The sequence below is a fragment of the Trichosurus vulpecula genome, chromosome 6 (assembly GCF_011100635.1).
Source record: "Trichosurus vulpecula isolate mTriVul1 chromosome 6, mTriVul1.pri, whole genome shotgun sequence".
In the NCBI taxonomy this organism is placed as follows: Eukaryota; Metazoa; Chordata; class Mammalia; order Diprotodontia; family Phalangeridae; genus Trichosurus; species Trichosurus vulpecula.
The window spans coordinates 175,857,682-175,874,396 of record NC_050578.1 but is presented as its reverse complement, the minus strand read 5'-3'; the positions used below and the strand labels follow the sequence as shown (position 1 = coordinate 175,874,396).

Here is a 16,715-nt window from a genome sequence, read left to right as displayed (position 1 = left end):
AATAATTTTGACAAAAATATTGGAATGAAATGTGAAAAACTTTGTAGAGGCAAAGTAATTCTGTTTCATGTACAAATGGCTGATATTCAATTGTTCTTTTACATGAATCCATATTCTCAAAGAATGAGATATGATTTATGAATAAAAAACATTAATAATCAGTTCAATCTTTTCACTAGATTCTTCTACCGAAGTTTCATTTCAGCATGGAGTTGACTCAGTTTTAAGTGGCCTTGACAATGGAGCAGTAGTAAACAGCTAGTTGGCTCAGTGGATAGAACACTAGTTTTGGAGTGAGGAATCCTTAGTTCAAATCTTGCTGCAGACCCTAGTTGTGCGACCCTCTTGAGTCACTTGACCTCAGTTTCTTCAACTGTAATATGGTGATAATAATAGTATCTATGTGACATTACTTTGTAGTTTTGTAAGGACCAAATTAAATATTTGTTAAGGGCTTGGAACAATGCCTGGTACAAAAATAGTATTTAATAAATGTTATTTCTTTTCTTCCTTTTAGTGCTCAAGTTCTGGAATTTCCAACCTTCCAGTTAACAACTAAACTAAAAATGTTTTAACTATAGATTCTGAAAGAGAGTATATATGTCTATTCCTTGAGAGTAAGTTTGGAAAACCCATGAAATAGTAGCCAAAACAACAAAATTAAAGATTTCTGTTTGATTTCTCGCATTATGGTTTCAGGAACATTTAGCAACTCATTTCTGGCAAGTAGAATAAACAGAATGTGCTTTTTATTGTTGTTGTTGTTTTAAGACAGTATGGAAACTAATATGTATTTCTCTGGATTACGATTTTCTACGAGTTATAAGAATGCAGGCTATACAAGTACATTTTCCTTACAGCTGGGTATCACAGAAAGGGTATAGTACTTCATTGTACATATATAAAATATCTACACAGGTATGTTACATATGTAACTAAGATTTAATGGTGCCATTTCTGAACAAGATCAATTATTTGTTATACACTGTGTTTTACTAAGCTTATCATCCTCATTAACATCTAGGGTTGACCTAGTCATATACATTTCCATGTCTTCCTTTGTTCCCAGAATGTGGACTTTGGGCTGCTCTGGGAACTACACAAGTGATAATGGCCTTTCCCAGAGGAAGGCTGTGATTCCAACTACAACCCATCATTAGCCAGCATTTTTTCTGTTTTTGTTTGGCTTATTTCTGTCCCACCTCCCTCTGCCTCTAACTAAGATTATGATTACAGGACATTCATATCTTCCACAACTACTTTTCCAAGAGTAATTAATATAAACTTAGATCTTTAAATCTTTAATATCTGAATACCACTTTAGCCTATAATTTCTGTAGTCGAAATCATGTACCAGGGAAACAATCTAGTCATTCTGGTTAACATTTCTCTTCTGACCTTAAACAGGTAGCACCTAGGAATGTCAGAAATTTGACATTATGATGAAGGTAGAGTGTTTTTAGGTCCTCTGCAAACACACAGACTAACAAGGCATCGATCATTACATAGGTTGTACTTTACTCAGTAGAAGTTGCAGGGGAAAAATCCATGAGACATAGTCAAGAATCTCCCTTCCTTTTCCTTTTCTAATATGCATTGACATTCCCTGAGAGACAGGTACAGTTCTATACAGTTATATCGAGGTACCACCTTTGGAAAGGGAAAGGATTCAAGGGTGCTAGAGGATCAAATAATCTGGCTCCTATGTTGAGTCTTTGTCTCCACAGGGACATGTATAGTCAGTTTTCTTGGCCTCTTCCTGCTTGTAGGGGAACAGAGGAACAGTACTCCTTTACATGTTATTATCCTAGGCTTGCTTCTTACTGCTTGAAGAGGAGGCTAACCTGTGGTTGAACCCCTAGTGATGATGATAACTAACCTGAACTCATTTGCCAATGATTAACAAATTCCCAAATTCTCATATCTTTCCTATCCCATTGATCCCAGGCTATCACTATTCAAATGCCATTCTCCATCACCCACTGTGTGTGGCCTTATCCCTGACCTCTTCAAACTACCCCCAACCCACATAAATACCACCCCTAAACCACCATGCTACCTGAAATGATTATTCCATAGGCAACAATTTGCTTTGGTTGTAAATGTTTTCCTTTTCTATTTCTTCCATCTTCTGGCATTCACTGAATACTGCTCTATGCTGATAACAAAGCCTGCTAGTCACCCCTTCCAGCACTGGTTGTAGTCTCACTCATTCCCTATAATTTACCAGTCAAGGTGAAGAATTTGGAATATTCTTTGCTCCCTCTTGCTCCTTCAAAGCTCACTCACTGCCGCAATCACTCAATAATTTTTGTTCTTTTGAGGTTCACTAAATTTTTATCTCCTGCTCAATCAGATTCTGGTAACTATTTTCTACTGATCTCCAGGGCATCCTCCTTTTCTCAAGACATTTGGTGCCTGGCTCAGAGTCTTTCTCTCTTCACACACTCCTGCTCCATACCAGGGGAAATCAATATACATAGTTATAGTCCCTCAAATACACTTACCTCTTAGTTCTTTAAGGGACAATGATTATTAAGCCTAAGCTTGAAAACCTTCAAGTTAGAAAAAAACCACCAAAGCTTTCCACCCCCATCAACCCCCAGATTTCAGTGTCCTTGCATTCATATCATTTGGTGGTGGCATAGTTTGCAGGTGGGGGATTGATCTACATATAATTTTGTAGACATAATTCTAACTATTAATACCTCATTATGGATCCTTCTTTCAATTATTACCCTGCTTTAAACCAAAGAAAATTGACTTACACAAATAAATGGATTATAAATGTAAAATTTCGTCAATTACTATTTGACCATATGGCAGCAGAAATATTGACTATCATAATTTAGGTAAACTATTATTTAGAGTTTGGTGTCATCCTATTTTAAGTGTACTAAGATCATTTGAGTTATCATTCATCAAAACATGCAAATAAACAATTTATAGACATCAAATTGCTGTTACAAGAACATGTCCTTGTTTTATATGCTATTACATTATATGGAATGCTTATAGATTTATTTGCTTGGTTTCACATTTTCCTGGTAATAGATAAACAGAAGTCTATTTTTAAAAACTTTTTTCCACTTAGGAGTAGGCAATGACTTCATTTCTTTTCATGTAACAATATAATATATTTGATTATGTTCTGATTAAGGTTCTATTATATTTTTTCAGGGTGCTTACTTCAATCCTACTCTTCAAATTATCTCTTTTGGATTAAAAGAAGGTCTTTTGGTGTAATGAACAGATCTCTCCAGGCTAGTAATGATTCCATATGTGTGTCAAATATTCTCTTAGTGACACAGCTTTGGATTTATAAAATGACCTTTTGAATGTTACTCTGTCTTTGTTAAAGCTTTTTAGGTTTTAATCCACAATCTGGGATTATCTCCTCTGGTTTAAGTCTGCTGATTAATGAACATAATTTAAAGTCCCATTTTTAATTGAATGCTCAGGCACCTGTCAAATCAGCATTTTGTCTTCAAAATTGTAAGGGACATTCATTCTTTACATCTGTACCATGTGCTTAACTTTAAATTCCAAATGAATCTCTTTCCAAAAGTGTTTCAACAATTGCTACCCATCTGTGCTAGCTGAGAAGGAGCCAGTATTAATGTTTGTTAGTATTTTAATTATCACCTTTCTGTATCTTGGAGAAGATAAAATCAGATGTAAAAAGAAACAAAACAAACCCCCATAAGGTTAATTTTAGATGAAAAACACAAGTTGGATATTAAAATACTTTGATCATCTAGTTATATTTGTTTTGAAATATCAACATAATGAAGGAAATGAAATGCTTTTCTTCTGGTGTCAGATGATATGTCTTTTTATAGGCTGGAAGTTTATATTTTTAATTTTAAAATTACAAAGTCTTTTCTATCTTCCCAGTATTGAGGCAGAAATAATTCATGATCTAATACAATTGATAGAAGTTCAAGAAGGCTTTTAGATTTTTCTACCCACTGTTATAGTGAATAATAGTCTAACAAGTAATATATGTAGTAGTAATAGACTATACTTTTAGGCTACTTCATGATTTATAAAATACTTTAATATCTCTTCTGATACTATATTTGATTATATGAGACAATGATGATGAATGAGAAATAGAAAACAATATCAACTGTGTCAAGTTTGTTTGAGAATGAACCCCAACTGAGTGTACAGTACCTCTAAATTTAAGATTTATTAAGCAGTTATGCCTTTTAGCATTCTGTGTAATTATATAACATGGCATGATCTCTTATAGTCATTAAAAATCTTCAACAATTCATACATGTTTTACTAAACAGAGCAGTGGTAGGGTCACCACAACAATGCTCTGCCTCCATCCAAGTCTATCAGCTTTTAAGTCCCTCATTTCAAAAGAGAATTGTATTGATTGGATAAATGGGGCAAAAAAAGGAATTGATAATGCAAAAATGGCTGTTGCATGGTAAAGGTGGACTGTGTAGTATATTTTTCTTGAAAAGAAAGGTGAGAGAAATTTTAGTATGCCCTAAATTTCAATTTCAATTGATATTGCATCCTAAATGTGAAATGCTAGGGTAGAGAGATCTATCATGCAATCACACAAGAATAATTATTTCTCTGCAAAGATGTTAGAACAATTGAGCACATGAGGCAAAATTTAAACAGATTTTTCAAATGGCAGGAGGTGATGTCATTTCAATTTTGTCCTCAATAAGAAAAAATAAATGATTACCAGTTACATAGAAGACAACCATGAACTCCAAAACCTCCATTTAAGGTGGGAGCACTGATTTTTCCACCATGTCCCAGCCTTGGGTACCCTCCCTGTCCAGCCCACTCCCATATGCCTATATATCTCAGTATATTGCAAATAGTAGGCATTTTAAAATGTTTGTGAAATGCATGAATCAGTCACTCAATAAACATTTACTAAATGCCTACTATGTGCCAGCAGCTACGCTAAATTGTGAGGATACAAATACAAAAAAAAGTCCCTGCCCTCAAGGAGCTTACAATCTAATGGAGGAAGACAACACACAAAAGAAACTGAAAGTCACAAGGATATGTTCTGATCTGAGCTCCCACCTTAGAGGATTTGGAATTCTTGGCTCCACCATCCAACCGAAGGGACAGAAGGTAGTGATAAGGTGGAGTACTAATGGGATCATGCCAGGCAATAAGACTTTACAATAATGAGCTTTCTGGGGCATAGTAGAAAATTCAAAGAATTTTCTCTAGGTGAGAAATGAGGAGAATGAATGATTAAAGCAAATGGTCAAAGATAACTGTGATTTTTTTCCAGAGAATTTCTGCTGTTCGCTCAGTATGAATATTCTGTCTTCTCCTTTGCCCTCACTGGCAAGGCATAAGGTAAAGTTTTTTTCTGCTGTCCTTTCATCAAGCAATCTCACCACCAAAGGCCCAGCTGCTTTGGCTTGTTAGAATTGTGGCTAAATTAAGAGTAATGGAGAGGGAGTAATAGGTTTGAAGGCTCTTCCATAAATAAAGTGAAATTTCTTTAATGCCTGGATTTCTTGGTGACATGATTCAGTTGTTCAAAATTATTTTGTGCTGATTTATTTATTCTCAAATGTATTTTATATAGTTAAATTTGTTAATTAAATTTCCTCCAGATAAAAGATATATTATTATAGATATAAGTAGCAGATATTTTCACATAGAGCTATGGCAGTGTTATCATTCCAAATATAATAAAAATAGAAATTACATTTTATGGAGAATCATTCAAATCACATACAAATAAAGCTTCTGCAAAAGCAGAATCATTTGCCTAGCAAAAAAAAATCCTATCATGGAAACTGATGAAACATCCTTTTTTCCCCCAAAATAAATTAACAAAGTTTTAATTAATAAATTTGACTATTTGCCCAAGCTTTAAGCAAGACTGTGTTATAGGCATTATATAATTTTAGAATATTAGTTTTCCTCTTTTATTAATTCAATAAAAAGCAAAAAACAAATATTCATTTGATTTGTCTTCATGACACCATCTTCTTTTAGAAATAATTTCCTATCAATCTTTTATAACATTATAATTTTCCCCAGCTTTACTCCCCTTCCCTTACCAAAGAGTCATTCCATATAACAAATAGCGTATTAAAGATAAAAAAGAAAAAATAAAGCACAACTGAGCAACTCATTTAAAAATCTGAGGACAATTTACCACACTCATAGATCTCCCATTTCTGCCAAGGAGTAGGGTTGAAGTGTCTTTTCATATCTCTTCTTTGTTATTTTTGTGACAATCACCTGGACATGTGTGCGCGTGCGTGCGTGTGTGTGTGTGTGTGTGTGTGTGTGTGTTCTTTACTTTTTGCAATGTTGTAATTATTGTGTATATTATTTTCTTGCCTCTGCTTACTTCGTTATGAGTGAGTTCCTGTTGATATGTCTGTTGTTCTCTGTGTTAATCATAGTCATCTTCCTAAAAGCACACTGATACCTCATGATATTCCTATACTAAATAAGTTTTAGTCATTCTCCAACTGATTGGCATCTGCTTTCTTTGTAATTCTTTGCTTGCAGAAACAGTGCTAATATAGATATTTTTGGTGTTTGGGGGAACTTTATTCTTATGCATGACCTCTTTGGGGTATTAGCCGTTAGCTAATTTCTGGTTCAAATGGCATTGGTATCTCAGTAATTTTATTTTTGTAATTCCAAAATACTTTTCAAGATGGTACTAATTCCCTATTGTGCCATCTATATATCTGTGCTTACATTCCCACAAGTCCTCCACCAATAACCATTCCCATCTATGACAATTTCAAGCACCTGTGGTGAAATCTCAAGGTGGGCTTTTTATTTGTGTTTCTCTTCTTATTAGTGATTTTTAGTGTTCTTTCAGATGGTTCCTAATAATTAATATTTCATCTTTTGAGAAGACACAATTGTCTCTTAAAAATAAATGTTTTGAAATTGTCCTGTTATTTTTGTTTTAGAATACATTAAAAAAGCAAATTTTCTAATGAGCTAGAGTTAGTAGAATATTTTGCAAGGGAACATAAAATATTAACAGTCTTGAACATAATGGTCTGACCTAATACACAAAATCTAGCCTGAGGACTCAGATTTCAAAAGGATATTGCACTGAATTAATGTAAACAGTGAAAAAAAATTGTGACACTGTCAATACAAAAAAACGTTGTGTGCTCATATCTCATCTTTTTCTTTTTTAGGAATTCAGGTTTAAAATGCAAATTACAATGAAGACAAATTCTACATATACACTATCTAGTTAGATTCATGTTTTAGTAGTATATTTAAAAACTCTATGAAAAATTCTTAATTGATGAGAGGGTGATATCAAAAGTAAACTATTACAAAAGCAATTTGTGAAAAACATTTAACATCCTATGCCTAATCCTAAATGACCTCTTACATGTCTAAAATTGTTCTGGATTACATGAATTTTGTATTGGATAAAATTGTCATTTATCGAAATATTAAAATGATGACTATTATGTTAATTAAATCAGTTTAAGGAGTAATGAAAACATTAAAAAATATTGAACATATTTTTTTTCATTTTCCAAGCTGCTTCCCAAGGCAGAGACATTCTAAAGTTAAAGTCATTTTTATAATCACTTTGCCAGAGCATTGCCCCTAAGGAAGCTATAAAATCCCGGAGGAGAGATCAGGGAGAAATTAAAACTCAAGTGAAGAGAAACAAATGAAAGTTTTTGTGCCCTACAAGCACACATTATTGTCCTTGTGGAGTTTGGGCCACTGTATTCCAAAACGTATCTTTTATTTTGAGTGGTCTGGAACTCTTTACAAGATCACAACCTATATATGGCTATCTAGATAAGTATTAAAGCTTTGCTGAGACTCAGAGAGGTCATTTGCCCATGGTCATTCAGAGGGAAAGTGATAGGGGGCAGAAATTGAATCCCATCTCCATTCCATCCCTATTACAAACTAACTGCATTTTCCCAGAATGAGTGCTTGAAATACTTTATGAATCTTTAAATTTAAGAAATATTTGTATCCAGAAGAACATGTTTTGAGTGCTCATTTGCCTTTTAATTTAAATCTTTATTACTTCAATTAGAGTAGTTTATAATCTGGCCTGGTTACTAATGGTGCTGATATCTGAGTTCAATCCTCACTTGGGGCTATTACCTTAATTTTCTTCCAGGGCTAGAGGTCACACATTTACCTTTGGCCAGCCATTAGATGTAAATGGCAACAAAATGGACCACTGTTGAAGGAAAAGGACCTCAAAGTGTATACTTATAGAAGAGTCTGTCAGGTCCCTTAGTCATTTTCTATTTACTTTTCCTTTAGCCACAATTCTAACAAGCTTCCTTAACTGCTTTTTTCACTAGTGGGGAGGGTACTAAGCAAAATGTTGTATGTTTTAAAGTTATATTGTTTTTTAACAGAGAAATAACATATAGACCCTCCAGAATTTATGAGGATCAGGAAGTCATAACGTTAAAATTGCTGTTTAGTTTACAATCAAAATGTATAATGGAATATTTAATTGTATTCTGATCTAGTCAATGAAAGTGTCCAGTTGTTAGCTAGACTCTTGTCCCTTAGCCTGTCTCCACTTTGAATTGGACCTGGAAACACTGTTAAATAACAGATAATTTTCCTACCTTTCTCATTTCACTGGAAATATTTTTTTCTTAACTCTCTCTCCCTTGATGTTCTCTTTTTACATTCTATACTCTATTTCTCTGATGCTTGCATTGGCTTCTTGTCATTTTGTTTCTTACTTGAGGTCAATACTAATTTTGTCATTTTTGTCTTCTGGTCAGATTTCCTTTTTCTTCTTTTATTTTCATTCCAGTTGTGAATGTGTAGAGCTCTATTTCAGGGAGCTCTTTATTCTCTTTCTAGCTGAAGGGGTTGGCTTTGGTTTGCTAACCTTCAGCCCTTTTGCCTCTCCTGACAGTTAACGAAAAGGCTCTTATTTCTGACTGGTGTACAGAAAGCATCATTTTGAAAATATGTTCACTGTGGCAGTCCCTGGCTAAGTCTATTCTGGAACATCTATCCCTACATGGTCATCTAACACATTGCTTTACACTGACAGATTTTTCTATCATTACTCTTTTTATCTCTTCACTTTAATTCTTTTCTTCATATTTATCTTTTCCCACTCCTGTGTCATCTTTCTCATTTTTATGTATTTTTTTCTGGTTTTAGACCATTTTCTTTCCAATTACTCTGCCTTGATCCTATTTTTTAAAATTATAATTCTATCTTTTTTTAACCTTGTCAGAGTGGTTTCCTGCTAATTTTAGTCTCATTATTAATCTTATTAGTATGACTATTATTTTCAAGATAATAATATTTATATCACTTAATATTTGAAATTCTGTTTACTATGTGTTTTCACCTATGTTCTCCCTAACCATGTTGTAAGGGAAGCAAATAAAAACTATTATCCCTCACATTGTACAAAGAAAAGAAAATATTTCAGAGAAGTCATTGGCCCAAGATTACACATATGAGGCATTGAACCCGGGTCTTTTTGTTACTCTGAGATTAATTGTCTTTCCCTCCACTGTATCACTGAATCACCCCAAATTTGACCATTCTCACTTTAGTAATTTTCCCACCATTTAGAAACTTATGAATGAATGAAAAAACATATTAAAGTGTTATGGGACAAGATTTATGATAAGTGATAGAGATACAAATTCAAAAGTGAAATAGTCCTTTATCTCTAGGAACTCACAATTCAATAAAAAAAAGCTATTGCACTTAGAAGAACTTAGCTATGGGGTAAATTGAAAGACCTAGTAATACTGAGGTTAAAACTAGAAGGCAAATGATAAAGCCCAATAGTAAGGCCCTAGAAAATGCTTATTTCTCCATTTCTTAAAATACTTAATTTTTGTAGGGTAATTTTCCCAGCTCTTTCTTAAAATGTTATGTGGTAGTTTTTGTCCCCCACTATCCTCACAAAAACATTACTACGATACATAGAAGCAGTAAGATGACCTGAGGGACAGAGGAGCTGACTTTGACAACTATCCCCCACTGGTGCCTGTTAGAAATAGCTAAGGACTTTGAATCCAAATGTTAGGAGAACTGCAGTGCCCATTGAAGCCAATAGTATTGCTTCCAAACTGAAATAGTAATGGTCTTGACATGTTTACAAACAGTGGAGAAGGAATCAGGATATAGGGAGAGGCTGACAAAAGAAGAAGAGAAATGATCAAAGGGACAAGATCAAGGAATAAATAGCTGATAGGATGAAGACATAAATAGAGGGTCTGACCTTTAAATGAGGGAGCAACACTTCTTTTCAGAGACTGGAGCAAAGGAGGATAAAATGATCAAAAACAAAGGAATTTTGAGGTGTAGAGTAGGGGAGATGAAAGAGTTCATAGATGACCAGCTTGATTTTCTCATTAAAGTAAGACTTAAGAACATGTCCTAAGAGAAAAAGAGTATGGATGGCATTTAGGGCTTGAGGAGAGAAAACTTAGCACAACAACTGCAAAGATTGTGATAGAGGTAAATATTTAAATTGTCATGTGGCAATGAGAACCTAGTTCAAATTACATAACATGAATTTGCCATGGATTTGGCCAGAGTAGTTAAAAAGGTATTAGTAGGCACTTAATAGGGTCAGAGAAGGTATGCATTAGGGGTGATCAGGGAGAGAGGATTAGCAGGACACAAAAGGCAGAGGAATAAAGAGGAAAGAGATTGAAAAAAGGATTGATTCCATATAGCTGTACTGGTCAATAACAGGATCAAGGAAGAAGGGAGACCAGGGAGATGTCAGCAGGGATTGTGAAGAAAGGGCATAGAGTTAAGTAGATTTTAGAGTTTGCTGTAAGGATTAAGAAGAGGTTTTAGAGAAGTTGAACAGAAAAAAGAAAGAACATGAGATTATTGTTAGATGGGGGAAATTTCAGGGTTCAAAATTATAGTTAGCACTGATAACTAGGAGATCTAAAGTTTTAGCATTTAAATGGTTGGCTGAGGTGGAGTTCAAATGTAAATAATGTAACTGAGGTGGTTTATTAACTGTGAAGGAAAGTTGTAAGAAGAATATCAGTAATAAGGGGAGGTGCTGGGATAGAAAGGAGGATTGTGAATGACCTCTCAGATGAAGACTTATTGCATCAGTGGTGAGGTGGAAATTATATTATAGTAAATGACTATAATAGTCTACTATATAATAAACCCAAAGATACAAGCTTAGGGAACAAAAACTCATTATTTGACAAAGGGAAACCTGTGGAAGAATCTAGGTATAGACCAGCATCTCACTCCATATAGCAAGACAAGGTCAAAATGGGTACAGGATATACAGATAAAGGGTAATACCCTAAGTAAATTAAGAGAGCATAGAATAATTTTTCCGTCAGATTTAGGGATAGGGGAAGAATTTAGGACCAAAGTAGATGTGGGGAACATTACAAAATATAAAACAGATAATTTTGATTGTATAAAATTAAAAATCTTTTGCACAAATAAAATCAATACAACCAAAATTATAAGGAAAACAGAAAGCTGGGAAACAATTTTTAAAATCAGTGTCTCTGATAAAGGCCTCATTTCTCAAATATGTAGAGAACTGAGTCAAATTTCTTTTTTTTTTTTGAAGGTCAAAACAGTATTTATTTATCCAGCTGGTACAGGGGGACGGCGCTGGGGTCTCAGTATAATTGTGGCTATTTCGGCTCTGAAGCTTCACTTTTCGCCCGCCGTTTTTGTCGTGCCAGCAAATTCTATCACGAGACCCACATAGCCCTGATGCTCTCAGAGCTCCCAGACGTCCTTCTCATGGTCGCAGGCGAGAAAGTTGGGAAAGCTGTGCTGCTTACTCTTGAGAAGTCCTATGAGATGGTGAGCGCAGTAATCCCGCTCGTGCAGCAGCAGCTGTGCATCATTCATTTCGTGCTGTGTGGCCACCATCACTTGCTCATTGCATCCTTGGAAGCCATAATCCGGGGGAAAGGTGGGCAAGTGCAACGGTTCGGGCTCCGCCTCCAAGTCCCAGAAGTAGCGCCGAGTCAAGTGCGATCGCATTGCTGCTGCCGCCTCTGAGGCCTCAGCCCGAGTCGCGGTTCCTGGGGTCTGTGTCAAATTTCTAAAAATAGAAGTCATTCCCCAATTGATAAATGGCCAAAAGGTGTGAATAGGCAGTTTTCAGAAAAAAATCAAACCAAAACAAAACAAAACATCAAAGCTATTTATATTCATATGAAAAAAAATGCTTTAAATCACTATTGATCAGAGAAATGGAAATTAAAACCACTCTGTGGTAACACATTACACCTATTAGAGTGGCTAATATGACAGAAAAAGGAAAATGTTGGATATTGGAGGTGTTGTGGGAAAACTGGAATGCTAATGCTCTGTTGGTGTAGTTGTGAACGGATCCAACCATTTTGGAGAGCAATTTGGAATGATGCCAAAAGGGCTATTAAACTGCGCATACACTTTACTCCAGCAATACCACCAACCCCAAAGATGTCCAAAAAAGGCAAAAGGACCTATTTGTACAAAAATATTTATAGCAACTCTTTTTTTGTGGTGGCTAAGAAATGAAAATCAAAGGGATGTCCATTAATTGGGGAATGGCTAAACAATCTGTGGAATATGACTATAATGGAATATTATTGTGATGTAAGAAATGACAAGCAGGATAATTGCAGAAAAACCTGGAATGATTTACATGAACTAAGTCATAGTAAAGAGAACAGAACCAGGAGAGTTTTGTACACAGCAACAACAATATTGTTTGATGAAGAATTGTGAATGACTCAGCTATGCTAAGCAATACAATGATCCAAGACAATCCCAAAGGACTAATGATGAGGCATACTATTCACCTCTAGAGAAAGAACTGATATTGATTCAACACAGAATGAAGCATGCTATTTTTCACTCTTTCATTTTTTTATTTGTGTTTTCTTGCACGAAATGACTAATATGGAAATGTTTTACATAATTGCACATGTATAGCTTTTATCTGATCATTTACCATCTCAGGGAGAGAAGAGGGACAGAATTTGGAGCTCAAAGCTTTAAATAAAAATATTTATTAACATTTTTAAAATCAGGCTATTCTCCAAGAGTTGTTTTTTTCTACCTCATTTATTATTTAATATCAACCAAGTATCTTTCCCATTATCTCTTCTATTTTTCCATCTTGGTCTCATATAGATAGGCTGCCTTTAACATTCGCCTTGCAACCCATCTTGGCTCATCTTCTCCATCAGATTACCCCCTGTATTTTCAGTCTCTTAGTTTAGTGTCTATAAACAAAACTATTTTCCCACTATCCTTAAAAACCTTCACTTGACCCAAATATCTCTGCTGTCTACTATCCTATATCTCTGCTTATCCCAAATTCCCAAAGTGTAGGTCTGATCATGCCACTCAAAGATTTGATCCCTTGTTTATCAAGGTTCAACTCTTTGGGGAAATCATTTATATTACCCACCAACTGCCTGTACTTCCTTTTCTTTCATGCTTTTCGATCCCATTTCAATTTGGCTTCTGATTCAACTAAAATGATCTGTCCAATGTTAACAATATCGCAAATTATGATGGCTTTTCTCAATCCTCATCTTTCTCTTTTCTTACCTGTTTGTTGTATTTTGAAAATTTCATGATTTCTCCACTATGCCATTTGTACTGGTCCTTCTTCATCTACTCTTACCATTCATGTTATTCAGCCTTTTGTGTGATGTCTTTCTTCATTAGGTTGAAAGCTTTTTGAGGAAAAGGACTGCCTTAAATATAATATGTGTGTATACACATATACATGGGTGTGTGTATCCCCAGCACTTATCACAGTGTCAGGCACATAGTCAGCACTTAATAAATGTTTATTGATTATTGACTATCCTTCTTAACTTACCTGCAGCATATGACACTGTTGATCAACCTTTCCTTCATACTCTCTCCTCTCTGTATTTTTGACACTGCTCCCTCCTCGTTCCCCTCCTACCTTTTCATGTACCCTTTCTTGGTCATCTTTGGTGGATATACTTCTAGATCACACAACTATGGGTGTTCCCAAAGGGTTTATCTTCAACCCTTTTCCCTTCTCCCATTATATTATCTCTCTTGATCATCTCGTCCACCCCCAAGGATTCAAGTATCTCTTTGCAGATTATTTCCAGAATTAGATAGATAGATAGATAGATAGATAGATAGATAGATAGATACATAGATAGAGGCATATAGTTATCTCAATATCAGCTGCCTTTTGTACATGTCAAAAAAGAATTCCACCTCTGAATGTCTAAAACAGAACTTATTTTCCCCTCCAAAAACATCCCCTTTTCCCAACTTACCTATAAAGTTAAGAACTCCTTCATTTCTCCAGTTATTCAGGATCAAATCTTCAGTTTACCCCCTACTTTTCCTTGCAGTCACCCTATACATACAGGCTATTGTCCACTCTTGTCATGTCTAGCGTTACAACATCTCATATACATATTCTGTGTAGTTACAGCCCTGATACAAGTCTTCATTCCATCACCCCTAGTCTATTGCAACAGCCTTCTGGTTACTTTCACTGCCTCAAAGTCTCTCACCATTTTAATCCTTTCTCCACACAGCTATAGAAGTCATTTTCCCAAAGTGTAGGTCTGATCATGCTACTCCCCCAACTCCTTACTAAAGTCAAGTGGCTCCTTATATAAAATGTTCTATCTAGCATTTAAAGCCTTTTACATAATGTCACCTTCCTCTTTTTCAAGTCATCTTGCACTTTACAATCCATTTACACTGATTCACTTGCTATTGTTTCCACATGTCATACCAAATTCTTATTCCACATTCTCCTGGTCCTAGCCTCCCCACCCTCATATTTACCCATGTGTGCTGGAATCTACCTTTGTTCATTACTTTTGACCTCTTCCTTACTATATGTATGTAAGACATATGTGTATGTAAACATATATAAACATATATTTATGTGTGCATATATCCTCATATCTATATCTATATTGTGTACATACATGCATGCATACACAGCCCATGGGTACAGATGTATTTTCATGTTGTCTCCCACTTTAGAATATGAGCAACCTTAGGGATATTACTGTGTGTATTTCTTTGCATCCCCAGTACTTCCCACAAAGCAAGGCAAATGGTGCTTAACAAACATTTTGTTTTTACTTATTTGTAAGTTATAACCAAAGAGATTTGGAACAGATTGATATAAATGCAAACATAATATAATACTGGTTTATTATGCTTTTCAACATGAAGGCAAAAGTAATTTTAAACCTTTTAAAATCATCAGGTCTAGATACATTATTCTTAATTACTCGGGAGTTACTGCAAAGTAAATGCTTCTGTTTTTGAAAGTATTTCTTTTTATTTAATTCAACCCAAACTGACCTTTTCTTGCTTTCATGATGCTCTTATATATAATCTTATCCTGACGCTAGGTTCATGAGGTAACATCAAGGTCTCTATTGACATAAGAAGTCTATGTTCAATCTGATTATGGTACTATGAAATTTTCATTTGGATAATATTTACGTGTGGAATATTTTCTTAATAAATGTTAACTGGACATAAATCATAGTTTTTGTAGAACCTGACATTTAGGTTGTAAGAAAGATTAAAGCTTATAAGAAAAGTAACATTTTAAACAATAATTTGAACCATAAGTTCTTTGGATTGTGTAAAATGAAAAACATGTGGTAACTAAGAATAATAAAAAAACCTTATATCCAATTCATATAAATATAAATTGATTTTGTACAAAAATGAAACAAATTTAATTTATATCAAGTTCAATGCCAAATGGTCTAATGATTACCAAAGACACTTGTTCCTGTATGTCTGTGTATATGAACATATATACACACATATAATAATATATATTTCCATTTAAAACAATTTTAGCTGTTTTTTTCCCCTCTCATTTGTGTTGAATGAGAAGTTTCTTTTAAAAACTTTTTGATACAATTCATTCAATCCTTTTCCCCAAAAAAAGATTTCTAATGTATTTAATGATTTATATTTCAAGAAGTAGGATAATTTCATGTATCACTAAAGTAATGACATGATTAGAATAGAAACCCTTGGATAATGCAAAAAAGTATTTTATTCAATTAAGGTAATTTATTCAACTAAGAAAATCATAGATAGGGAAAAATGATTTTTTTCTACTTGGAATTTAATGAAGATATTTATAGTTCTCTGTGTACTGTCAGTAAATTGGTTAGAAAAATAGTCATTTTCATCTATGTTAAATTGTTGTATAATTCAGGAGCAAATATTAATAAATATTTATTTTATACAGAGTGATGTTGAAGATTGAGTCAGTTGGACACATTCAATCACCACCCCATTACTTTTTCCTTGAAAAATCCAGATAGGGTAGCAGGGATGTTTTACCTCAAATAATGCAATTTTTGCCTCAGTTCTCTACTTCTCAGCAAATGGACTAACACCTATTAAAAGTTTTACTTATGTAAAAAAGCAATTTCTTATTTACTGGTAACTTTATTATATATTTGAAAGGAATAACAAATTGTAGAAAATAGATTTGCATTTCCATGTGCCATCATCTTTTTTATTATACTATGCTATGAAAATACTTATTTTATTCCATAAATTAAAGATAAAATAAAATTTAGAAAGGAATAGAGACATAGATAATAGATAGATAAAAAGAGATAGTTATAGATAGAGGTATCTTGTCTTTGGCTACTAGGCAGGACTTTTCTGGGGAGAGTCATCAATGGGCAATTTTAACACAA

General features: G+C 34.3%; 1 pseudogene; it reads right to left on the bottom strand.

Moving 5' to 3' along the window:
- Positions 1-11,651: 11,651 nt before the first annotated feature.
- On the bottom strand, positions 11,652-12,009 carry LOC118852696 (annotated as a pseudogene).
- Positions 12,010-16,715: the final 4,706 nt, after the last annotated feature.